Genomic DNA, 26,790 nt, shown 5'->3' with positions numbered 1-26,790 from the left:
CAAGCTCAGTCTGCTCAGCAGCTGAATGGGAATTTTGGACGAGTCCTGCGGGGCTGCTCCAGACCCACTTGCCCTCAGGACGCAGTGATGAGCTTGTAAGGACTTCACGATAACTATGCATTAGACCACAGGATTGTTCCACCGGCAAAGACCATCCTGCTCCATTCCTTCACTCTGCAATGGTTTCAAGAGATATCTAAGATGCTGCCCAGTTCCTCACTTGCCAGAAGATAGCCGCTGCATTTCCAGCTTGCATTCCTCATCATTATACACACCCATGCTCAACACATACATGCAGTTGCAAATCAAAGTGGGGCTTGGGTTTCAGCCATGTTGGCTTCACTTTGACATCTCTGGGACTCTTTCCACTTTGAGAGTTTGGAGATGTGCTTGGAGGAGGGACGGGCAGAAGAGTACTCTCTGAGTCGTAACGTCCAGTCAGAGCTTTGCATCTTTGAGCACTAGCTCACAAAAAATACGATCTGACAATTAAAGTGTTTGCTTCATCTAATGAAATTAACAATCAAAACCGGAGTTCCTTATATATATCTATAAATTTGAGAGAGCACCTGGGCACTCTTGGCATACCTTGTCTAACTATACACCCATTCACATGTACTCCAGTAAGTCTCATCTGCCTTGAGGGTAACCTACCACACTGTGTGGAAAGGAGGTCTATTTAGAACTACAGGTGCCCACTCTTTTCCAACCCAAAACACACATCAAAACCCAACACATCACATCAACCGCTAGACAGATGATCCAGTCATGCCAACATGGAAGGAACACAAGGAGACTGAGATTACAATGCAGCATAAACTTTATTGAGTCTAAAGATAGAAACGAAGCAATGCACGATGGAATGGATCTGGTCCAGGCTGCTATGGGGGCAGCTGGCTCTCAGACACACTTCAAGCTGAATGGGATGCTGGCCTTCCTCATTCATATGTCTAGAGGGAGAAGAAGCAGGGCCATCTCCACTTGCCTCAGAATGAACCCAAGGCACAGGACAGCGGGACACAAGATGAACGTGTGATGTTGGGAAGAAAGTAGAAGCAGAAGACGTCTGCTGGTTGTATACCCTAGCAGTAACAACCAGCAACGGTGCTCAGCCCATCTGGAATCATTGGCCAGCAGTCGTGTCCTCAGTTCAGTGCCTGGCTTTGGTCTTCCTGGGCAATGGGCTCAAGCGATGCCCACCTCATGCTTAGCAGGGCAGGTACCTCCTGCTAGAGAAGCGGCTGCCCAGGCCAGAGATGCCAAAGCCACCGGAGGAGATGGGCACGCCCTCCTCACTCAGGATGCTGCCAACAGCAGCGGAGGTGCTGGAGCCCACCGCGGTGTTCTGGGGGAAGGAGCTGAGGATGGGTCCGGGCAGGGTGACCACGACGGGAGAGGGCTGGATCACCACCCGGGAGTCCTGGCACTGGCGCACACAGGGCTCGTTGCAGCTGTTGGCCAGCGGGGTCGGGCCACAGGGACGGCACAGATCGTAGCAGGACATGGCTGTGGGATGGAGGTGGACCTGGAGAGGGGACAGAAAAAGAAGTCAGTGCAAGCAGCAGCCTGGTGGCCTGCTCTCAAAGGCAGCAGGGACTGGTAATGCGAGGTGAGAGAGTATCTTAGCAGCCCAGATCCCCAAGAGCCCCAGCAGAGTCAGCCCCAGTCCTTATCCGACTGGCATGCAGAACAGAGTTGGTGGGAGCCCCCTCAAGGAGTAAGGTTCACACTAAGGCTTTCACAGAGGGAAAGGCACATTGGAAAACACAAGAGCAAGAGGAGAAGCAGAGGAGGAGTAGGGTGAGGAGAAGGCCACTGCAGCTCACCTTGTTCACCAGGGAGGAGAAGGCAAGAGAAGTGGATGAGGGAGCCTGGTGCTGGACTGGCTTTTATACCAATCTGCACCGCCCCAGGCCCAGAGGCAACCCATGTGTGAGCAGCTGTAGTGGGGCAAGCCCATTTGGATGCAAAACAACACAATTATAGAAATTGATGCCTTACTCCTCCTCCCTACAGAGCTACTTCTCCGTTTTCATTTCCCAGTTCATGACAAGTCCATTTTGCCGCACAAGCTCCTTTCAAGTGACAGAATTAGAGGCCTAAGACATTTCTGAGGAAGGAACTCAAAAGCACAGGGAGAAGATGAAGGTGTGGGGATGGAGATGGCCAAAGTCCTCTCAGCTGGTGACAGCTTCTCATTCCTCTGCAACTTGCTTTAAAATTTTGATTTAACGTGTACAGCCTCGTTTCCTTGCAAGCACAGCATTAAAGGTCAAGCTTCTTGCAGGGCTCATATGCAAAGGCCAACACGGCCTTGGCTTCACCCGTCTACGTGCTCAGGCTGCCTCAGCGGGAAGCAGTCCAAGGATGGATGCTCTGCTTTCTGGTTCTAGCTGATCTACAACATGAAGCACTGCTCTCAGGAGACCTGAGAGTTAGGGGAGTGCAGTTAGGTTGCAGCTTGACTAATTGATCTTGAAGGTCTTTTCCAACCGGAGCAGTTCCATGAGTCGATGACTGTATGCTTCACTGTTTTTCCTCTCTCCTCGGTCAGCAGCTGAGAGAGGCTCCCTGATACTGCAGTAGGAACTTTTCTCCGTCTAGGACACTGCACTCTCACAAACATATATGAGTCAACCACTCCTTGTAAACTGAGATGTCTGCCACAATCAAACAAGAAGACTGGGCAAAAAATGAGCATCTCTCCACCACCCCCATGCCCACACATTGAATTCTGCTTTGCCCTTACATCCTGACACAACAGTGTGCACCAACAAACAGACAACAACACTTCCAGGATGAAAGCACACTTGCCCAGAAACGACGGAAGTCTGGCAGTTCCAGCAAGGGCAGCTGGGACAGCAGCAGCAGCAGCCAGGGCCTCCATGAGGATGTGCACCAAGCTCGATTCACTCTTCGCCTGAGGCAGTAGGCGCCCAGGGGGAATTGACTGCCCAACAGGTGACACCCAACATACACACCTCAGGCTCCAGCCAGGCCACATCCCAGGGCACTCACAAAATGTCTCCACAATTATGCTGGGACTCCACCAGCCACACGTAAATCTCTCATCATGGAGACACAACCAAATGTCTCACTTAGGAAGATGAAGAGAATGGAAACCAGGAGACACACCACCAGTGGAACTCATTACACAGTGCCTGAGCAAGGCAGATGCAGAAATGCCCAACAGGTCCACCAAAGACCAGCTCAACAATCAGGTTGGCAGTGCTACGGCAGCACTGATGCCAGGCCAGGGAGCCGGGGCACAGCTCAGGTTGCGATGCTGTGACAGTAACATGGGCCAACACTCCTGAGCAGTGCCAGAATAATACACGTGCACCCAAGAGGGAGCTGGGAACGCACCGGGCAACGGTGCATCTAGTGCAAGGGGACAATTATCAAGCATAAACTCACCTGTTCGAGAACAGCAGTACCAGACTAATGTCCCTGAGCTGGAGACAAGGCTGAGGGCTGATGACAGAGGTGTGATACAGGCCCTGGGTGAATGGGCCTGAGTCAGTGGGTATGGTGGGAGACCGCATGTGTGATTGTGAGGAGCATCAATAGGCCTCTGGCAGACCTAGAGCACTGATGTGCCTGAAGAGAACATCTCCCATGACCCCGGAAATGGGACACCATCTTCATCTGCCAAAGAAAAGGTAAGGCAGGACTTCCTCTAGGTTCAAAAGTCATCACTTGTGGTAGTGTGGGGCACAATGCAACAAGCCAGCCATACACACGACATGTTACTTCTCTCTCTGAACCTCATGATCTTCCAGATTCCAGCATAAGACCCAAAATTGACGATGCTCATAGCCACGATAATTTATGTATTTATTTATTTCTTCCTCATGATGCTATTGTCACACACTGACTTGCTAAACATCCATGCTTGCAGCATGATGGATCTGCACACATACAAGCAGTGTCTCTGCACTGGTCTTGTATTCCTCAATATTTCAGAAATAGAACAGTAGGCATAGAGGGAAGGTGTGGGAGCAGAACCCCCACAGCAGTGGGAGTGTCAGTGTGCTGGAAATAGCTGCCCAGATAGCTGCTGGTCTGTCCTTTGCTGAACATAGTCCAGGACCCACCTGGATGCTTTCTGTGCTGGCAGATCCAGGGAAACTGCTTTAGCAGGTTAAGGTATGGCAGGACTAGAAGGCCCCCAGAGGTCCCTTACAACCCCATTGTTTCGTTTCTGTGATTCCACAAAATGATCTTTACGCTCCAAGATATCCCATTTCCCACCAGTGATTGGGCATCCCAGCAAGGAAGGAACACAAAAAGACTGAGATTACAATGCAGCATAAAATTTATTGAGACAACAGAAGAAATCAAAGCAGTGCATGAGAGAAGCCATCTTGCCCATGCTTCTATGAAGGAAGCTAGGACTCAGACACCTCATCATCACGGTGGGATTCAGGAGGTTCTCCCTTAGAATACAAAAGAGAGAAGAAGCAGGGTCATCTCCACTTGCTTCAGGGCAAACCCAAGGCACAGGACAGCAGGAGACAATATGGACTCATGACGATGAGTAGAAAGTGGGAGAAGAAGAGGACATGTGGAGGCAGCATTTCCAGACCGTCAAGGTGGCATGCAGGATGCACGCTCTGCTTTCCCATAGAGTGCAAGGGTGCTCAGTCCATGTGGAAACACTGACGAGCAGCTCTGTCCTGTGTCCTGTGCCTGGCTTTGGTCTTCCTGGGCAATGGGCTCAAGCGATGCCCACCTCATGCTTAGCAGGGCAGGTACCTCCTGCTAGAGAAGCGGCTGCCCAGGCCAGAGATGCCAAAGCCACCGGAGGAGATGGGCACGCCCTCCTCACTCAGGATGCTGCCAACAGCAGCGGAGGTGCTGGAGCCCACCGCGGTGTTCTGGGGGAAGGAGCTGAGGATGGGTCCGGGCAGGGTGACCACGACGGGAGAGGGCTGGATCACCACCCGGGAGTCCTGGCACTGGCGCACACAGGGCTCGTTGCAGCTGTTGGCCAGCGGGGTCGGGCCACAGGGACGGCACAGATCGTAGCAGGACATGGCTGTGGGATGGAGGTGGACCTGGAGAGGGGACAGCAAAACATAGGCAGCGTCAGCAGCAGCCTGGTGGCATGTTTGCCATGAGAGGAGGAACAGGCTGGGAAGCAGGCACAAGTAGTGCAGAGGCATAGACAGGCTTGGCCGCCCAGATCCCCAGGAGCCCCAGCACAGTCAGCCCAAGGCCTTTTCCCACCTCCCCTGGCACTGGAAAGCACAACCAGGCTGGTGGGAGCACTGCCAAAGAGCAAAGCCCACACCTAAGATTGCAAGGGCGCACCAAGAAAGTGGAGGCTAAGAGTAAGAGGAGAAGCAGAGAAAGGAGAGACTGGGGAGAAGGCCACAGCAGCTCACCTTGTTCACCAAAGTGGAGAAGGCAAGAGAAGTGGATGAGGCAGCCTGGTGCTGGACTGGCTTTTATACTGGCCTTGTCCGCCCCAGGCACAAAGCATGCTTCCGATGCAAATGTCTACAAATAGCTCATCTTGCATGCAAAACACTGACCATGACAGAAAATAGTGGCTTTTTCAACTTGTACTGATGCTACCATTTTGTTTCCCATTTCTAGTCGCACCCATCCTATCATTCACATTCCTTTCAAGTGACTGCATTGCTGTTCAAAATCTTGCCAGAGAAATGGACACGTAGGCACAACCTGATGAGACAGCCTGTGATGATGAGTTTCTCACCACTCCAGGGGATGTCAGCCTGTGACTCTGGGGCCTTGCTTTAACATGGTCCTGATGACTGGGATTCTTCTCCTTGCAATGAAACTGTAGGCTGCACTTCAGTATCTCAAGGCCCGCATCATCACTCTAACTCTATGCTTGCGCACCTTCTTTGAAGAATCACCTTTCCAGTCAGGGCACTTGTGCTCTAGGATTTGGGAATATTTCTCAAAGGAATAATTGCTCTTGGCAACAATGGGCCTGGCTCTTCTTTTGCAATCTAACTTTTCTCCTTCATACCTCCGTGCCTTAAGTAGCATTCTTCTAAGAATAGCAAATGTAGGCTACTGCCCTCCAATGACACCTTGCTGGACACCTCTGGTAAGCGAGGAGGAATCCCAACGACAAAAGCACACGTGGGCAATTGATACCTGTCCCTCCACCCGCCCATGTCTTTGACACAAGTCGTGCTTTGGCCATCCAGACTGGCAGCCCAATGGGCACAACCAAACACTTGGTAGCATTTTCACTGATTAGACACGCCACCCTGTTCAGGAGCACTGAGAGTGCTCACAATGGCAGGTGGATGATCAACGGCACCAGCAGTTCCCCTGGTTCCACTGGTGGCAGGAACGGAGAGGCAGGAGCAAAGCAGAGGCTGAGGAGGACGGGAGTGTGGGAAGGAGGACTGAGGGCAAAGTTGGTGGTGTACCACTCCCTCAGTCTCCCCAGCTTGAGGCCTGTGTGGAGGACACAACTGAGCCTGGTTTGGGACCTCCCCAAGCTCAGTCTGCTCAGCAGCTGAATGGGAATTTTGGACGAGTCCTGCGGGGCTGCTCCAGACCCACTTGCCCTCAGGACGCAGTGATGAGCTTGTAAGGACTTCACGATAACTATGCATTAGACCACAGGATTGTTCCACCGGCAAAGACCATCCTGCTCCATTCCTTCACTCTGCAATGGTTTCAAGAGATATCTAAGATGCTGCCCAGTTCCTCACTTGCCAGAAGATAGCCGCTGCATTTCCAGCTTGCATTCCTCATCATTATACACACCCATGCTCAACACATACATGCAATTGCAAATCAAAGTGGGGCTTGGGTTTCAGCCATGTTGGCTTCACTTTGACATCTCTGGGACTCTTTCCAATTTGAGAGTTTGGAGATGTGCTTGGAGGAGGGACGGGCAGAAGAGTACTCTCTGAGTCGTAACGTCCAGTCAGAGCTTTGCATCTTTGAGCACTAGCTCACAAAAAATACAATCCGACAATTAAAGTGTTTGCTTCATCTAATGAAATTAACAATCAAAACCGGAGTTCCTTATATATATCTATAAATTTGAGAGAGCACCTGGGCACTCTTGGCATACCTTGTCTAACTATACACCCATTCACATGTTCTCCAGTAAGTCCCATCTGCCTTGAGGGTAACCTACCACACTGTGTGGAAAGGAGGTCTATTTAGAACTACAGGTGCCCACTCTTTTCCAACCCAAAACACACATCAAAACCCAACACATCACATCAACCCCTAGACAGATGATCCAGTCATGCCAACATGGAAGGAACACAAGGAGACTGAGATTACAATGCAGCATAAACTTTATTGAGTCTAAAGATAGAAACGAAGCAATGCACGATGGAATGGATCTGGTCCAGGCTGCTATGGGGGCAGCTGGCTCTCAGACACACTTCAAGCTGAATGGGATGCTGGCCTTCCTCATTCATATGTCTAGAGGGAGAAGAAGCAGGGCCATCTCCACTTGCCTCAGAATGAACCCAAGGCACAGGACAGCGGGACACAAGATGAACGTGTGATGTTGGGAAGAAAGTAGAAGCAGAAGACGTCTGCTGGTTGTATACCCTAGCAGTAACAACCAGCAACGGTGCTCAGCCCATCTGGAATCATTGGCCAGCAGTCGTGTCCTCAGTTCAGTGCCTGGCTTTGGTCTTCCTGGGCAATGGGCTCAAGCGATGCCCACCTCATGCTTAGCAGGGCAGGTACCTCCTGCTAGAGAAGCGGCTGCCCAGGCCAGAGATGCCAAAGCCACCGGAGGAGATGGGCACGCCCTCCTCACTCAGGATGCTGCCAACAGCAGCGGAGGTGCTGGAGCCCACCGCGGTGTTCTGGGGGAAGGAGCTGAGGATGGGTCCGGGCAGGGTGACCACGACGGGAGAGGGCTGGATCACCACCCGGGAGTCCTGGCACTGGCGCACACAGGGCTCGTTGCAGCTGTTGGCCAGCGGGGTCGGGCCACAGGGACGGCACAGATCGTAGCAGGACATGGCTGTGGGATGGAGGTGGACCTGGAGAGGGGACAGAAAAAGAAGTCAGTGCAAGCAGCAGCCTGGTGGCCTGCTCTCAAAGGCAGCAGGGACTGGTAATGCGAGGTGAGAGAGTATCTTAGCAGCCCAGATCCCCAAGAGCCCCAGCAGAGTCAGCCCCAGTCCTTATCCGACTGGCATGCAGAACAGAGTTGGTGGGAGCCCCCTCAAGGAGTAAGGTTCACACTAAGGCTTTCACAGAGGGAAAGGCACATTGGAAAACACAAGAGCAAGAGGAGAAGCAGAGGAGGAGTAGGGTGAGGAGAAGGCCACTGCAGCTCACCTTGTTCACCAGGGAGGAGAAGGCAAGAGAAGTGGATGAGGGAGCCTGGTGCTGGACTGGCTTTTATACCAATCTGCACCGCCCCAGGCCCAGAGGCAACCCATGTGTGAGTAGCTGTAGTGGGGCAAGCCCATTTGGATGCAAAACAACACAATTATAGAAATTGATGCCTTACTCCTCCTCCCTACAGAGCTACTTCTCCGTTTTCATTTCCCAGTTCATGACAAGTCCATTTTGCCGCACAAGCTCCTTTCAAGTGACAGAATTAGAGGCCTAAGACATTTCTGAGGAAGGAACTCAAAAGCACAGGGAGAAGATGAAGGTGTGGGGATGGAGATGGCCAAAGTCCTCTCAGCTGGTGACAGCTTCTCATTCCTCTGCAACTTGCTTTAAAATTTTGATTTAACGTGTACAGCCTCGTTTCCTTGCAAGCACAGCATTAAAGGTCAAGCTTCTTGCAGGGCTCATATGCAAAGGCCAACACGGCCTTGGCTTCACCCGTCTACGTGCTCAGGCTGCCTCAGCGGGAAGCAGTCCAAGGATGGATGCTCTGCTTTCTGGTTCTAGCTGATCTACAACATGAAGCACTGCTCTCAGGAGACCTGAGAGTTAGGGGAGTGCAGTTAGGTTGCAGCTTGACTAATTGATCTTGAAGGTCTTTTCCAACCGGAGCAGTTCCATGAGTCGATGACTGTATGCTTCACTGTTTTTCCTCTCTCCTCGGTCAGCAGCTGAGAGAGGCTCCCTGATACCGCAGTAGGAACTTTTCTCCGTCTAGGACACTGCACTCTCACAAACATATATGAGTCAACCACTCCTTGTAAACTGAGATGTCTGCCACAATCAAACAAGAAGACTGGGCAAAAAATGAGCATCTCTCCACCACCCCCATGCCCACACATTGAATTCTGCTTTGCCCTTACATCCTGACACAACAGTGTGCACCAACAAACAGACAACAACACTTCCAGGATGAAAGCACACTTGCCCAGAAACGACGGAAGTCTGGCAGTTCCAGCAAGGGCAGCTGGGACAGCAGCAGCAGCAGCCAGGGCCTCCATGAGGATGTGCACCAAGCTCGATTCACTCTTCGCCTGAGGCAGTAGGCGCCCAGGGGGAATTGACTGCCCAACAGGTGACACCCAACATACACACCTCAGGCTCCAGCCAGGCCACATCCCAGGGCACTCACAAAATGTCTCCACAATTATGCTGGGACTCCACCAGCCACACGTAAATCTCTCATCATGGAGACACAACCAAATGTCTCACTTAGGAAGATGAAGAGAATGGAAACCAGGAGACACACCACCAGTGGAACTCATTACACAGTGCCTGAGCAAGGCAGATGCAGAAATGCCCAACAGGTCCACCAAAGACCAGCTCAACAATCAGGTTGGCAGTGCTACGGCAGCACTGATGCCAGGCCAGGGAGCCGGGGCACAGCTCAGGTTGCGATGCTGTGACAGTAACATGGGCCAACACTCCTGAGCAGTGCCAGAATAATACACGTGCACCCAAGAGGGAGCTGGGAACGCACCGGGCAACGGTGCATCTAGTGCAAGGGGACAATTATCAAGCATAAACTCACCTGTTCGAGAACAGCAGTACCAGACTAATGTCCCTGAGCTGGAGACAAGGCTGAGGGCTGATGACAGAGGTGTGATACAGGCCCTGGGTGAATGGGCCTGAGTCAGTGGGTATGGTGGGAGACCGCATGTGTGATTGTGAGGAGCATCAATAGGCCTCTGGCAGACCTAGAGCACTGATGTGCCTGAAGAGAACATCTCCCATGACCCCGGAAATGGGACACCATCTTCATCTGCCACAGAAAAGGTAAGGGAGGACTTCCTCTAGGTTCAAAAGTCATCACTTGTGGTAGTGTGGGGCACAATGCAACAAGCCAGCCACACACGACATGTTACTTCTCTCTCTGATCCTCATGATCTTCCAGATTCCAGCATAAGACCCAAAATTGACGATGCTCATAGCCACGATAATTTATGTATTTATTTATTTCTTCCTCATGATGCTATTGTCACACACTGACTTGCTAAACATCCATGCTTGCAGCATGATGGATCTGCACACATACAAGCAGTGTCTCTGCACTGGTCTTGTATTCCTCAATATTTCAGAAATAGAACAGTAGGCATAGAGGGAAGGTGTGGGAGCAGAACTCCCACAGCAGTGGGAGTGTCAGTGTGCTGGAAATAGCTGCCCAGACAGCTGCTGGTCTGTCCTTTGCTGAACATAGTCCAGGACCCACCTGGATGCTTTCTGTGCTGGCAGATCCAGGGAACCTGCTTTAGCAGGTTAAGGTTTGGCAGGACTAGAAGGCCCCCGGAGGTCCCTTACAACCCCATTGTTTCGTTTCTGTGATTCCACAAAATGATCTTTACGCTCCAAGATATCCCATTTCCCACCAGTGATTGGGCATCCCAGCAAGGAAGGAACACAAAAAGACTGAGATTACAATGCAGCATAAAATTTATTGAGACAACAGAAGAAATCAAAGCAGTGCATGAGAGAAGCCATCTTGCCCATGCTTCTATGAAGGAAGCTAGGACTCAGACACCTCATCATCACGGTGGGATTCAGGAGGTTCTCCCTTAGAATACAAAAGAGAGAAGAAGCAGGGTCATCTCCACTTGCTTCAGGGCAAACCCAAGGCACAGGACAGCAGGAGACAATATGGACTCATGACGATGAGTAGAAAGTGGGAGAAGAAGAGGACATGTGGAGGCAGCATTTCCAGACCGTCAAGGTGGCATGCAGGATGCACGCTCTGCTTTCCCATAGAGTGCAAGGGTGCTCAGTCCATGTGGAAACACTGACGAGCAGCTCTGTCCTGTGTCCTGTGCCTGGCTTTGGTCTTCCTGGGCAATGGGCTCAAGCGATGCCCACCTCATGCTTAGCAGGGCAGGTACCTCCTGCTAGAGAAGCGGCTGCCCAGGCCAGAGATGCCAAAGCCACCGGAGGAGATGGGCACACCCTCCTCACTCAGGATGCTGCCAACAGCAGCGGAGGTGCTGGAGCCCACCGCGGTGTTCTGGGGGAAGGAGCTGAGGATGGGTCCGGGCAGGGTGACCACGACGGGAGAGGGCTGGATCACCACCCGGGAGTCCTGGCACTGGCGCACACAGGGCTCGTTGCAGCTGTTGGCCAGCGGGGTCGGGCCACAGGGACGGCACAGATCGTAGCAGGACATGGCTGTGGGATGGAGGTGGACCTGGAGAGGGGACAGCAAAACATAGGCAGCGTCAGCAGCAGCCTGGTGGCATGTTTGCCATGAGAGGAGGAACAGGCTGGGAAGCAGGCACAAGTAGTGCAGAGGCATAGACAGGCTTGGCCGCCCAGATCCCCAGGAGCCCCAGCACAGTCAGCCCAAGGCCTTTTCCCACCTCCCCTGGCACTGGAAAGCACAACCAGGCTGGTGGGAGCACTGCCAAAGAGCAAAGCCCACACCTAAGATTGCAAGGGCGCACCAAGAAAGTGGAGGCTAAGAGTAAGAGGAGAAGCAGAGAAAGGAGAGACTGGGGAGAAGGCCACAGCAGCTCACCTTGTTCACCAAAGTGGAGAAGGCAAGAGAAGTGGATGAGGCAGCCTGGTGCTGGACTGGCTTTTATACTGGCCTTGTCCGCCCCAGGCACAAAGCATGCTTCCGATGCAAATGTCTACAAATAGCTCATCTTGCATGCAAAACACTGACCATGACAGAAAATAGTGGCTTTTTCAACTTGTACTGATGCTACCATTTTGTTTCCCATTTCTAGTCGCACCCATCCTATCATTCACATTCCTTTCAAGTGACTGCATTGCTGTTCAAAATCTTGCCAGAGAAATGGACACGTAGGCACAACCTGATGAGACAGCCTGTGATGATGAGTTTCTCACCACTCCAGGGGATGTCAGCCTGTGACTCTGGGGCCTTGCTTTAACATGGTCCTGATGACTGGGATTCTTCTCCTTGCAATGAAACTGTAGGCTGCACTTCAGTATCTCAAGGCCCGCATCATCACTCTAACTCTATGCTTGCGCACCTTCTTTGAAGAATCACCTTTCCAGTCAGGGCACTTGTGCTCTAGGATTTGGGAATATTTCTCAAAGGAATAATTGCTCTTGGCAGCAATGGGCCTGGCTCTTCTTTTGCAATCTAACTTTTCTCCTTCATACCTCCGTGCCTTAAGTAGCATTCTTCTAAGAATAGCAAATGTAGGCTACTGCCCTCCAATGACACCTTGCTGGACACCTCTGGTAAGCGAGGAGGAATCCCAACGACAAAAGCACACGTGGGCAATTGATACCTGTCCCTCCACCCGCCCATGTCTTTGACACAAGTCGTGCTTTGGCCATCCAGACTGGCAGCCCAATGGGCACAACCAAACACTTGGTAGCATTTTCACTGATTAGACACGCCACCCTGTTCAGGAGCACTGAGAGTGCTCACAATGGCAGGTGGATGATCAACAGCACCAGCAGTTTCCCTGGTGCCACTGGAGGCTGAATCGAAGAGGCAGGAGCAAAGCAGAGGCTGAGGAGGACGGGAGTGTGGGAAGGAGGACTGAGGGCAAAGTTGGTGGTGTACCACTCCCTCAGTCTCCCCAGCTTGAGGCCTGTGTGGAGGACACAACTGAGCCTGGTTTGGGACCTCCCCAAGCTCAGTCTGCTCAGCAGCTGAATGGGAATTTTGGACGAGTCCTGCGGGGCTGCTCCAGACCCACTTGCCCTCAGGACGCAGTGATGAGCTTGTAAGGACTTCACGATAACTTATACATTAGACCACAGGATTGTTCCACCGGCAAAGACCATCCTGCTCCATTCCTTCACTCGGCAATGGTTTCAAGAGATATCTAAGATGCTGCCCAGTTCCTCACTTGCCAGAAGATAGCCGCTGCATTTCCAGCTTGCATTCCTCATCATTATACACACCCATGCTCAACACATACATGCAGTTGCAAATCAAAGTGGGGCTTGGGTTTCAGCCATGTTGGCTTCACTTTGACATCTCTGGGACTCTTTCCACTTTGAGAGTTTGGAGATGTGCTTGGAGGAGGGACGGGCAGAAGAGTACTCTCTGAGTCGTAACGTCCAGTCAGAGCTTTGCATCTTTGAGCACTAGCTCACAAAAAATACAATCCGACAATTAAAGTGTTTGCTTCATCTAATGAAATTAACAATCAAAACCGGAGTTCCTTATATATATCTATAAATTTGAGAGAGCACCTGGGCACTCTTGGCATACCTTGTCTAACTATACACCCATTCACATGTTCTCCAGTAAGTCTCATCTGCCTTGAGGGTAACCTACCACACTGTGTGGAAAGGAGGTCTATTTAGAACTACAGGTGCCCACTCTTTTCCAACCCAAAACACACATCAAAACCCAACACATCACATCAACCCCTAGACAGATGATCCAGTCATGCCAACATGGAAGGAACATAAGGAGACTGAGATTACAATGCAGCATAAACTTTATTGAGTCTAAAGATAGAAACGAAGCAATGCACGATGGAATGGATCTGGTCCAGGCTGCTATGGGGGCAGCTGGCTCTCAGACACACTTCAAGCTGAATGGGATGCTGGCCTTCCTCATTCATATGTCTAGAGGGAGAAGAAGCAGGGCCATCTCCACTTGCCTCAGAATGAACCCAAGGCACAGGACAGCGGGACACAAGATGAACGTGTGATGTTGGGAAGAAAGTAGAAGCAGAAGACGTCTGCTGGTTGTATACCCTAGCAGTAACAACCAGCAACGGTGCTCAGCCCATCTGGAATCATTGGCCAGCAGTCGTGTCCTCAGTTCAGTGCCTGGCTTTGGTCTTCCTGGGCAATGGGCTCAAGCGATGCCCACCTCATGCTTAGCAGGGCAGGTACCTCCTGCTAGAGAAGCGGCTGCCCAGGCCAGAGATGCCAAAGCCACCGGAGGAGATGGGCACGCCCTCCTCACTCAGGATGCTGCCAACAGCAGCGGAGGTGCTGGAGCCCACCGCGGTGTTCTGGGGGAAGGAGCTGAGGATGGGTCCGGGCAGGGTGACCACGACGGGAGAGGGCTGGATCACCACCCGGGAGTCCTGGCACTGGCGCACACAGGGCTCGTTGCAGCTGTTGGCCAGCGGGGTCGGGCCACAGGGACGGCACAGATCGTAGCAGGACATGGCTGTGGGATGGAGGTGGACCTGGAGAGGGGACAGCAAAACACACACAGCATGAGCAGTAAGCTGGTGGTATACTCACCAAGAGAGGAAGCTCAGGCTGAGAAGTTGTACAAGCAGTGTGGGTACAGAGAGTGTCCTGATCCCCGGGAGCTCCAGCAGAGTCAGCCCATTGCCTTCTCCCTCCTCCCCCCACACTTCCAAGCAGAAAAGTGCAGGTGGGAGCACCGCCAAAGAGCAAGGCTCACATCAAGGTCTGCATGGAGGCAACGACTCACTGGAAGCCAGAAGAGCAAGAACAGAAGCAGAGAATGAAGAGAATGAGGAGAAGACTATTGCAGCTCACCTTGTTCACCAAAGTGGAAAAGGCAAGAGAAGTGGATGGGGGAGCCTGGTGCTGGACTGGCTTTTATACTGGTTAGGACTGCCCTAGGCAGTGAGGTACTATTTGCACTTGTAATGTGTTTACCAACAAGGTCATATTTTATGTTTAGCATTCCAATTACATAAATAGTTAGATTGTTTATTTTCCCTGCAATGCTTCCTTTTTATTTCCATTTTCATTACTTGCCCATTCCCTCATGCAGTTTCCATTCAAGGTACAATACTATAGGCCACTATTTCCATTGGTAATTATGCTAAATTCAGGCCCTTGTTTTTCAAGTTCGAATGTTGCCATGTTTTCAGGTGACATCAGCATTTTTCCCTTCTGAGGTATGTCTTTATGCTTTGTTGTTATGAATGTGTTTGTGTTTTTGTTCTTTTTTCATTATAAACATATGATTAAAGAGCAAAGCTTCTTTATCCAAGGACTGGTCAAACCTATTGCACACAGTGCCTCCAAGGACTTTTAAGCTTTCCTCGGCATCATTTCTACAGCAGGGAGAATGTGCTGTCAGGTATTTCAAACTCTTTATGTGATATGTCACTGCACTCAGTCAAGCTAGCCTGTCCACTTTGCCTTTTTAGCTCCTTCAGCATTGCCTGCTGATCCCCAAACACCAGACAATGTATATATCAGGAAAGAATGATGTTACTCTTCCGAAGTCAGTATTAGCTAGATTCTACTGCTATCTTACAGAAAGCAAACCTTAACAAAACCATTTCGTTTCTTCAAAACTCTTCCTTCTTCATTCCCTATGTCCCCATGCCTTGGATCCTTTTTTGCCCCTATGTCCTGACACGGTACATGCTGACAAACACACAGCAACATTTCCAGGCTGTACATACATCCACCCAGAAACAAATTAGGTCTGGGAGAGCCACCAAGGGCAGCTGGGACAGCAGCAGGAGTCAGGTCCACCCCAAGGACATGTGCCATAGGAGGACACCGAGCTCTACGCAGTGTTGGCCTGAGGCAGCACATGCCCAGGGGGAGAAACTGCCCGGCATGCGATAACCGACGTACACACCTCAGGCCATTTCCAGGCCCTCATCCCACAGTGTGGACAAAATGCCTTCCACAATTACAGTGGGACTTTATCAGACACAGGAAACTCTGTAATCACAGAGGCACAACCAAATTTCTCATTCAGGAAGATGAAAGGAGCTTCTAGGGTGACAAGATATGTTCATTTAAGTAACTCTCTATTCAGAATAAGTCCTCAGTGTGATTGCAGTACAGCATCTCTGCATGAAGAAAAAGGATTTTATCCATACTTTAACGAACCTTAGTCATCCTCAAACTTTATGGAATATTGGTGTCCCATCCATGCTTCTTTCATTCAAAAACCCTCAACAAGCAAAACACTGCATGCAAAAAAGTGTTTTTCTACCATCTCTCCATACTCCCAACTCAGATCCCCTTGTTGAGGGTATACATAAGACCCCAAACATTTTACAACACCCTGCTTTCTCAGACTTCATACTAAGGATGTTGTCTTCTGTGTCTGGGTATATATTTTGACATGACATGTATTGAGTAAAAGGCACAGAATGCCATAAAGCACGAATCAAAGTGGATTTTTACTGATTCTCTCAAGCAGACATGGCCTTTTGAATTCTTGCTGAATGTAAGTTAGAATAGTAGCCATCAAATACGATAGTATCCATCTGGCATAGAAATATACTTTTGTCAAGAGGATACAACATAGGAGTGGACTCTCACTCTACTTTAAACAGGACTACGGGGCCAGGAGACAAGGATTGCCCATGAAGCAGTAGAGAAGAGGATGGTAGGTTCCGAGAAGAGAACTGAAAATCAGAGCCAAAATCTGCCATTAGAAAGATGGAGTAGATGCCAGATTATCTCTTTGACTCTTTTTGGACTCTGTACTTCGAGGGTTTGCCAGGTGCTCATGGAAGAATGGGAAGAAAAATATGCTCAGAATGGTAATACTGCATCAGAGCTTCAACCAGTTGGTCACTAGCCTCAAAACCATACAATTCAACCATTCAGATGTTTGCATCAACAACTGAAAGACAAAATCAAAACCTTGCTCATTCTTTAAATGAAATTTGAAGGAGCATACGGAAACACTTGGCAGAACAGTGTTCTGGCTCTCAACAGGTTCAGAATGTCATCTCCAATGTCCATCTCCAATACGCAAAGCAGGAAGGAGATATAATTAGGACAATAACCATCAACCATTTTCAACATCAAGGCATTACGTTTTCCCCTAGACAGCTTGAGTGAAGATCCCAACAGGAAAGAAACAAGAGGAGACTGAGATAACAATGCAGCATAAATTTATTGAGTCTGAAGGTAGAAAATAAAGCAATGCATGGGGTAAGGGATCTGGTCCAGGCTGCTACAAGAGCAGCTGGTATTCAGACATCCCTTCACCAGAACGGGATGCATATCTTCCTTCCTCACATGGTGAGAGGGAGAAAAAGCAGGAGCATCTAAAATTGCTTCAGGATGAACCCATTGTACAGAACAGCAGGAGATACTATGGACTCATGACGATGAGAAGAAAGTGGAAAAAGAAAATGATATCACAGGGCCATGTTTTCAGACAACACAGGCTATGCAGCAGGGCATGAGAGTGTTCAGCCCATCTGAAAACGCAGGCCAGCAGCTTCATCCTCAGTCCGGCATCTGGCTTCAGGCTTCCCTGGGCAATGGGCTCATGGGACATCCATTTCATCCTTAGTAGGGCAGGCACCTCCTGCTAGAGAAGCGGCTGCCCAGGCCAGAGAAGCCAAAGCCACCAGAGATGGGCACTCCCTCCTCACTCAGGATGCTGCCAACAGCAGCGGAGGTGCTGGAGCCCACCGCGGTGTTCTGGGGGAAGGAGCTGAGGATGGGTCCGGGCAGGGTGACCACCACAGGAGAGGGTTCAATCACGACCCGGGAGTCCTGGCACTGGCGCACACAGGGCTCGTTGCAGCTGTTGGCCAGCGGGGTCGGGCCACAGGGACGGCACAGATCGAAGCAGGACATGGCTGTGGGATGGAGGTGAACCTGGAGAGGGAACAGAAAAACATTCAGAGCAAGAGCAGCAGACTGGCAGCCTGCTCACCAATGGAGGATACACAGGATGGTGACCAGGGATAGTGCTAGGGCAGGGAGAGTCTATAGCAGTCCGGATGCCCAGGAACCCCATCAGAGTCAGCCCAAGGCCTTCTCCCACCTACCCCCACTCTGGCAAGCAGAACAGAGCAGGTGGGAGCCTCATCAAGGAGCAAGGCTCACATCAAGGCTTGCATAGAGGAAAAGGCATATTGGAAAACAGAAGAGCAAGAGGAGAAGCAGAGAAAGAGGAGGGTGAGAAGAAGGCCACTGCAGCTCACCTTGTGCACCAAGGAGGAGAAGGCAAGAGAAGTGGATGAGGGAGCCTGGTGCTGGACTGGCTTTTATACCAATCTGGACCGCCCCAGGCCTAGAGCTACCATTACTGTGAGATACCCAAGCTCATCGTGTATGCAAAACTTGGGAATTAAGTAAATAGGGACACTGATTTTTCTTCCCTGCAATTCTCCCTTTTCATTTAACTTTTCATGACATACGCATTTTGCCACACAAGTTCCTTTTAAGTGACAGGATTAGAGACCAAAATTTTTCCATTGGAAATGATACATCAGCAGAAGCAAATGATGCATCCAGCAGTGTGCAGTATTCAACTACAGCATTTTATGCCAACCATGTACCCTCAGGGGCTTTGCTTTGAAGATTTAAAAAATGCATGCTTCATGTTGCCTTCCAATCCTAAAATACAAGTCTTAAAAACATTTTCCTATGAGAGGAGTAGCTGCCACCATTGCTTCATGTCTCACCTAACTCTGCCAAAATTAAGTATGAGCCTTCCCAGGCAGGTTGGATATACCCTGTTGTGTTTTAGACTATCCAAAATTTAACATCAGGAGACATTCACATGTTCTTTGACCTTCTCTCCTCCACCTGTGAAGCTTCCTGTAGCCCCCAACTGACTGCAGATGGCTTTTAGAGGAGAGATGCTTCTCAACACACCACCAAAGGCCATTCCTGTGGACTCAGGACTGTTCCTTTTTTCTCTTCAAGGCTTTCAACAAATTCTGCTTTGAAACTCCATGCTAATTCAATAGACATCACTAAAAAAGTTTGGAAACTTTAGCATCCCATAGAACACCTAAAGTCACCACCAGCTGCTTTTGACCAAGAACATAAGCAAGACGCCTGTGGATGCAAGTAGATGTCAAGGTCTCCATATGTATCTCATCACTCTCATACAATTTTCCACGTGGAAATCCTACATTCAGTGCTCACAGTCGTGGTCTGCCCAAAGGCCCTGGTGTCCTGCAGCACCCTGCTCCCCTCACCATATACTGCAGACGTTGCCTTCCCTCCCCTGGTACAGCTTTTCAGCACACTTTGCTCCAGCTCAAAGCTCACAGTGACTCATGACTGTTGGCAAAGAGCACATTTCCTGAGGGGCTTCTTGCACAGTCAGGCTCAGGACTTTTTTTCACAAAAGCTACTTGTTATGGAAGACAAGGCCTTTACCTACAGTGAAGGGCATTGCAGGGCTTCCCACAGCATTTGGCACAGCAGGAGAGCCACCCCTCAGTCTCTCAAACAGGACTGGGAGGCACAGACAAAAGCATCACTAGAGCATATGGGAAGAACTACATAGCTTCTTTCTCCCTGCACTCCCTTAGGCAGAAGCAATCATCACATGTGGTAAAGTGAAACGCAATTAATATAGGCCACACCACACATGGGCTAGGTTGTGTCCCTCCCTAACATTGGTGCTCTGGCAGTTCGGGGCATAAGGGCTAAAAGATGCAATGACTGCCATCAAGAAAATTTCTCTTTTCCTCATGTGTGCAAGGGTGAAACACTGAATTCCCAAACACCTTCAATTCACAGTTGCAGCTCAGTGGTCCTACAAACACAGGCAGTGACTGTGTAGCAGTCTTATCATTGCTGAGGAATCAAAAAGTGGGGAGTAGGAGTAGAGGGAAGATCTGGGAGCAGAACTGAACCTGGCAGTCCAGAACATCACATTTCACCTTGGAGAGCATGCTTGGGCTTTGCAACAGTGAAGAAACACAAATAAATTGAGATTATAATGCAGCACAAATTTTATTGAATCTGAAGATAGAAAAAAAAACAGTGCATGGTAAAGGGATCTTACACCCCTTCACCAAAATGAGATGCATATCTTTCTCCCTCATATGGTGAGAGAAAGAAGAAGCAGAGCCATCTCAGCTGGCTTCAGGATAAACCCATGGCACAGGACAGCATGAGACAATATGAACTCATGATGATGAGAAGAAAGCAGGAGAAGACATCTGCTGGCCGTGTTTCCAGACACATAAGCTGGGACCCTGGCTTCCCTCTCTTTACAGGAGGGCATGAGGGTGCTCAGCCCATCTGGAAACACTGGCCAACAGCTCTATCCTCAATCTGGCACTTGGCTTCGGTTTTCCTGGGCAATGGGCTCACGGGAAATTCATGGCATCCTTAGTAGGGCAGGCACCTCCTGCTAGAGAAGCGGCTGCCCAGGCCAGAGATGCCAAAGCCACCGGAGGAGATGGGCACACCTTCAGCACTCAGGATGTTGCCAACAGCAGCAGATGCTGAGGAGCCCACAGCGGTGTTCTGGGGGAAGGAGCTGAGGATGGGTCCGGGCAGGGTGACCACCACAGGAGAGGGTTCAATCACGACCCGGGAGTCCTGGCACTGGCGCACACAGGGCTCGTTGCAGCTGTTGGCCAGCGGGGTCGGGCCACAGGGACGGCACAGATCGTAGCAGGACATGGCTGTGGGATGGAGGTGGACCTGGAGAGGGGACAGTAAAACACAGCATGAGATGCAGCCTGGCAGCCTTCTTGCCAAATAAAGAGGCACAAGCTGGGGAAAGGGACCAGTAGTGCAGGGACTTAGAGAGGCCTGGCAATCCAGATCCTCTAGAGCCCCATCAGAGTCAGCCCAAGGCCTTCTCCCACCTCCCCCCACACTGGAAAGCAGAAGAGAGCAATGGGAGCACCATCAAGGAGCAAGGCCTGCACACAGGCAAAGAGTCAGTGGTAGCCAGAAGAGCAAGAGGAAAAGCAGAGAAAGAAAAGAGTGAGGAGAAGGCCACTGCAGCTCACCTTGTTCACCAAGGAGGAGAAGGCAAGAAAAGTGGATGTGGGAGCTTGGTGCTGGACTGGCTTTTATACTGATCTGGACCGCCCCAGGCCTATAGTTCCTGTCTCTCTTGTAATTTGTGTGCCAGCAACATGCTCACTTTGCATGCAAATCATTCCCCACTAGAGACACAGTTTTAGGATTGATCCTTGCAATGCTTCCCTTTCATTTCCTTGCTTATGGGATGCCCATTCCTCCTCTGATCCTTTCATTTTATCTTCACTAATGTTGCAAACGATGTCTCAAGCAGAGTACTGTTTATTCTCATAATTTGTACATTAATGGTACTCTGCTTGGAAAGTAATGCATTCTTTCTTCACTCTGTGTCACTTTACCATTGGCTTGTCTTTCATGGGGCCATTTAGAAATCAGAATAATGGCAGACATCCTAAATTAGTACATGACCAGAAAAAAATGCACCAAGCATTTTTCCCTAAGAATTGTCACACACCTCGCATCTTTGAAATAAATTTTACATTGAAAGAACCAAGTCACATCCGTCCATAATGAAGACCTTTCATTTGCTCCTTTTAAGAAATGCTGACTTAGGAATTCAGTACAACAAACAAACAGTTTTTTAAAGCAAGTCAAAATTATTTTACAAAGCACTTCTCTATGGAAAAGATACTTCTCACTATCCAGTGCTGGATATTATTGGGTATGGGCTATTGACTTCGTTATTTCCCATGTCTAATTAGAGGTGTATTATGCTAAGGTTTTATGTACAGGAGTAACAATTTTGTGCCCAGAATCTCCACTTATGTTATTCAGACACCTCTTTTATAGGAAAGAAATTAAACCAATTTACTTCACATGGGAAGATGGCATCCATGTAATTGCTTGGACACATCATTTGTTGATTTATTACCATACCATAATACAGGAAAAACAAATGCTTCATTGAGGTGGTGTACCAGACAATCACTTCTATTAGATTCAAATAATTTGTGTTGGTAATTTTAGCTTAAGCAAATGAAGAAAAATGAAGAATGTCTGAAGCAAACATTTCTGAGTTTCATTTCATTTATGAAAATGGTGCCTAATTCATCACATCTGCAGCAAAACAAGAATTGAACTGACTATGAAGGAATCAAAATTAATTTTTTAACAGTGTTACTACAAAATACCATATCCCATGATGTTATTTGGTGATTATTACTCTAAGAGTTTAGTATTTATTTTTCTGTATTCAATAGTCAAGCTCACTCTCATTCTCAAAAGATTTTGCTACCATAAAACAAGAAGAAATTCTCGAGAATGCAGCCCATGACAGTCACTGAGGTGAAATATATGATGCCCCATCCCTGAAGGTGTTCAAGACCAGGTTGGATGGAGCCCTGGGCAGACTGGTCTAGTATTTGGTAAGGAGGTTGGCAGCCCTTACTGTGGCAGTGGGTTTGGAGCTGGATGATCCTTGGGGTCCCTTCCAATCCAAGTCATTTTATGATTCTATGATCAGTTCTAGGAAACTTTCGTACAAAATATTATTTACTTCTGGAAGGGTATACTTGGATTAAGCTAAAGTTTTCTACCTCTACCTTAATTTTCTACCAATATCACCATCGCCATCTTTCATTTACTTCCATTATACCTTTAGAAGCCACCCAGGTGTGTCTGTCTGCAGATCCCTGGGGCTGTACAACAATACTGAAGCTTCTTCCTCGGCTTCTTTAAAGAATCAAGCTTCAAAGTTAGTCCCAAATATTCATTAATGCTTGAGACATAAAGTACATATACTATGTAAATATTCCAAGTATATGACAAAGTTTAAACAGGTATGTCACTTGGATAATAACTTCACTTTAAATTTGAGAGTCGTGGTTACTCCCTAAGCAGACAATATTTAATAACCAGCGTTATTAAGTTTTTCATTAAAAAGTCGTTTTGTGGGTCATAATGGCAGCATTTAAAAACTTCTGGAGCAGATCTTCAGCCGCTCCGAATTTTTCTATGTAATGCAGCAGCATCAGGCAGCAAAACAAAGTTGGAATGTGCTTTTTTGGAGACTGTCAACGCAAACCGGCCACTTTCCCAAGAATCAGCCTGCTGCTGTACCTGCTGCCATTTCAAAAATACGTGTTTTATACAAATTCTGCCACTTTTTGCTTCTCTCCCTTTGTCTCCTTCTCCCTTTCTCTCCTTCTCTCCCAGGCCATCTCAGTGAAGAGTAATTTCTTTTCTTCCTTTCTTCTCCCTTTCTCTCCTTCTCTCCCAGGCCATCTCAGTGAAGAGTAATTTCCTTATGTCTGCTGAGAGAAGACAGACTGAAGTCATTTACCTGCAGAGCTGGAGCCAAATGTCTGCTCCAGGTTTACAGCCTGAGATCACACTCAGTGATCCCACAGCAGGTGGGCTCCTTCTGGTCTCAGAAGGATTAGAGATTTTCCTTCCATTGAAGTCTGAAATAAAAGCAATTATAATGTACCGATGTGCTGTCTAGACAACTTAGATTATTATTTTAGAAAATAGCCTTTCTAACCTTCCTCACCTTTTCTGATGGGTAAAGCATCACTCTTCAAGCTCTGGTTAGCCCCCAGGATGCTCACTTGGGCAGTGACCCTCATTAAGAGGTCTGTCAGCAAGAATCAGGGCGAAAAGCTGCAGCCACCACCGATGACAGCATTTTTTCCTGCCCCCTTGTGTAGCTCATCTTTGTGGCAGAAGCTGCATTTGACAGTCCATAGGAGGAGCTCATCAGGGAAAGTGCTGCATGTACCCTGAGATCTGCCCTCCAGATTTCCCCATCTGGGATTGTTTACCTGCTGCTTGTTTGCTTCTCTCATAGAATGGTAATTTTTTTTTTCTGCAAATCTCTTCTAAATTATAAGGTGTGTTGGAAGGATGCCTGGGGCAGTAACTCTTATCAGGAAGCTCCATGGCCTCCTTAGATCAAATGTCATATCACAGGTATTCATTAATGATTTATATATGCAGAGTGCAGTGCTATTATACTTAAAATATGGTTCTGGCTTCAGACACCCATGAGTTGTGCAACAGCATCCCTTCAAGATAAACAGATCACAGTCACGCATGTCATTCCTCTCATCAGCTCTTAATCAGGTCATGATTTCTTGCCTCATAATGCAATTTTTTCCCAACATTGTGTTCACACTAAAACCCAATCACACCTTAAACAGTCTCAGGTTATCCCAATAGATGTAGGTCAACTCCATTCCATGGACATCCATCATTACAATGATTTTTACCACCAAGAGTAGAAGTCACAGTAACCATATTTTGGATAAAAGTCGTATCCATGGTGGATTATTTTCCTTTCTTATAAGTATATTTCAGTAATAATTACTTTGGGATCTAAATGTAGAGCCCCTCAGATGTCTTGTTTTCAAGGCAAATGCTTTCTAAAAAATCAGTATTGTTTAAAGCACTCTGGCTTAATCAGGAGCGATTTGGGCAATGTTCTCATTCTGTCTTCCCAGACAGACTGGGACAGTCTTCACTTACAGCTTTCACCTGGCTCCAAAGAGACTCACGGGGATCTCAGAGGAAAGATGATAGGGAATCACTGGGCTCTGCATGAAGCAATACTGAAGATATGGCCATAAAATAAGGACAGTCCCCTCTGCCACTGGCGATGCCTGAGGACCCTACATGCTTACGGGGAGTAAGCACATATGATCTGCTATAGAGGGGAAAGGATTTTATATTTTCTTTGTTCCCTCATTTTAGCTCTCCTCCATACCAGGAGATCTTCATTCTGCCCTGGAGACCTGCGGCATAATCTGGAGGCAGACAATCATAGCAGTCAGCTGTTTGGACAAAGCTGATGAGCCAGGATGACTCTTTCTCATAATGCCAGGATTACATTTGTAGCTGGGTGTGAAAAACTCCTGGCAGGTTTCCTTTACCATCTCCTGAACTATGCGAGTCAGTCTCTTTGGACAAGGTGCAGAAGGTAAGGTGGCTGGGAATCTCTCTTGTGAGAGACAGGGAGATTCTAGCATAAAAATTATTTGTGCTCCACCATCTTTCTCTAACAACCATTTAATTTCCTTAATTGCTGGTATTCTCTTTCTCTCTCTTTTTTTTTTTTTTTTTTTTTTTAACATAACTAATTCAGTCCCTTTTCTCATCTTCTGAATTATTCCTGTGATGTAGATGCCTTTGTAAAGATCCCAGAGCAATGACAGCCATTGGAAACAGCTGACAGAAGTTTCTGATTAAAGGATTTCTATGCACTTTGCAAGCCTTCATTAAAGATTTATACATGCAAAATGCTTATTACCGTATTTTAAGTATCCAGCACGATTGCAGCATTTTAAAGCAAAGTTACAAAGTCACCCTGAAATAGGTGTCAAGGTTATTAATATACATTCTCTAGTTATGTGTTAAGGTGCTTGCATCACATGCTTTTTTTTTTGGCTTTTGATTGGAGTAGCTTTGCAATGTTGGCAGGCATCTCAAACATAGGCAGCCTGAAATCACATTGTAGAGCAAGACTGAACCTTTTCATACAAAACCATCTTCTCAAAAGCCACTTGAATGAAAACCTATTTGCTCACTGTCTATGTATGTCTAAACAGGGAAGAACATTTGTGTATGAATGAATGATCTGCTCGTCTTTCATTTCATTTGCATTTTGGGAAAGGGGGCTTAGAAAGACCTGTAGCATTCATATGCTCATGTTGAAAAAGGAGCAACGAAAGGAATATTCTTCAATTCCAGAGGCTGTTTCCAGAGTCAGGAGAATGACTCAAGAGATGGCTTAGGATCTTCTACATTTCCAAGGAAAGAAACCCACAGGCAGAATATGAATCTGTGTTCTTTTGTGTGCAGCCCAGCACACATGAGCAGGTGGAAGTAGAAACCTGCATGGATAAATAGGACCTCAAGCACAAAAACATCTTTAATCCTTCAGTCAGTTTAAGAACATTTCCACAATATAAGCTTCTCACTCCTCTCCTTATTCTTTCCTTTGTTTCTCTCTAACTATTCTCTTCAGAAAAGCACATAAATTCACAGTAAGACAATTCTTTCTCTTTTAACCAACTATCACCTAAAGGATGACTCCCAGTGTAGATTTTTATTAAGGGGATTTCTTTTCATTAAAGATCATTATCCCATAGTCATTAACTCCTAGGCATCGGTAATTGCAGTTTGCTTAAATGGCAGCTCAGGTTTCAAAAAAAAAAACATAAAAGCCAGCATAGATTTTAACTGGAGATCATATCCTAAATCCTTCAGAGAGCTTTGAAAAGCTTGGCACCTTTTTCTGTTCTATGAAGAAAAAAAAAAAGAAAAAAAGAAAAAGCACAGATAGAGTCTCCAGCCCTATTGAAATGTTATGCTTTGGTCTGAACAAGTTAACCTTCACAGCAGCATTACCTTCACTTCAGGTAGCATTTATAATCCTCTTGGATGCTTACCATAGGATCACAGAATGACCTGGGTTGAAAAGGACCTTAAAGATCACCTCATTTCAACCCCCTGCTGTGTGCAGGGTCACCAACCAGCAGACCAGGCTATTCAGAGCCGCATCCAGCCTGGTCTTGAATGCTTCCAGGGAGTGGGAATCCACAGCCTCCTCGGGCAACCTGTTCCTATGCATCACCACCCTCTGTGTGAAAAACTTCCTCCTAATATCTAACCTAAACCTCCCTGCCTTAGTTTAAAATCATCCATAGAATCATAGAATTGCTCAGGTTGGAAAAAACCTCGAAGATCAACAAGTCCAACTGCAACCCAACCATGCTACCCTGACTCTTGTCCTATCACTATCAACCCATATAAACACTCATTCCCCCTCCT

General features: G+C 48.2%; 7 pseudogenes across 7 annotated transcripts; all 7 read right to left on the bottom strand.

The window, feature by feature from the left end:
• Positions 1-1,207: 1,207 nt before the first annotated feature.
• On the bottom strand, positions 1,208-1,504 carry LOC306956225 (feather keratin 2 pseudogene; annotated as a pseudogene). The gene has a single exon. The product of its transcript is annotated as a feather keratin 2 pseudogene (transcript).
• Positions 1,505-4,742: 3,238 nt separating this feature from the next.
• LOC306956223 (feather keratin 2 pseudogene) lies at positions 4,743-5,039 on the bottom strand (annotated as a pseudogene). Its single transcript has one exon. The product of its transcript is annotated as a feather keratin 2 pseudogene (transcript).
• Positions 5,040-7,691: 2,652 nt separating this feature from the next.
• LOC306956224 (feather keratin 2 pseudogene) lies at positions 7,692-7,988 on the bottom strand (annotated as a pseudogene). The gene has a single exon. The product of its transcript is annotated as a feather keratin 2 pseudogene (transcript).
• Positions 7,989-11,224: 3,236 nt separating this feature from the next.
• Positions 11,225-11,521, bottom strand: LOC306956222 (feather keratin 2 pseudogene; annotated as a pseudogene). Its single transcript has one exon. The product of its transcript is annotated as a feather keratin 2 pseudogene (transcript).
• Positions 11,522-14,174: 2,653 nt separating this feature from the next.
• Positions 14,175-14,471, bottom strand: LOC306956221 (feather keratin 2 pseudogene; annotated as a pseudogene). Its single transcript has one exon. The product of its transcript is annotated as a feather keratin 2 pseudogene (transcript).
• A 3,088-nt stretch (positions 14,472-17,559) lies between these two features.
• Positions 17,560-17,853, bottom strand: LOC306956240 (feather keratin 2 pseudogene; annotated as a pseudogene). The gene has a single exon. The product of its transcript is annotated as a feather keratin 2 pseudogene (transcript).
• Positions 17,854-20,355: 2,502 nt separating this feature from the next.
• LOC306956234 (feather keratin 4 pseudogene) lies at positions 20,356-20,652 on the bottom strand (annotated as a pseudogene). Its single transcript has one exon. The product of its transcript is annotated as a feather keratin 4 pseudogene (transcript).
• Between the last annotated feature and the right edge of the window lie 6,138 nt (positions 20,653-26,790).

The sequence above is a fragment of the Tetrao urogallus genome, assembly GCF_951394365.1.
Source record: "Tetrao urogallus genome assembly, chromosome: 28".
Classification (NCBI taxonomy): Eukaryota; Metazoa; Chordata; class Aves; order Galliformes; family Phasianidae; genus Tetrao; species Tetrao urogallus.
The sequence above is the reverse complement of the archived record's forward strand: the minus strand, read 5'-3'. Positions and strand labels throughout refer to the sequence as shown.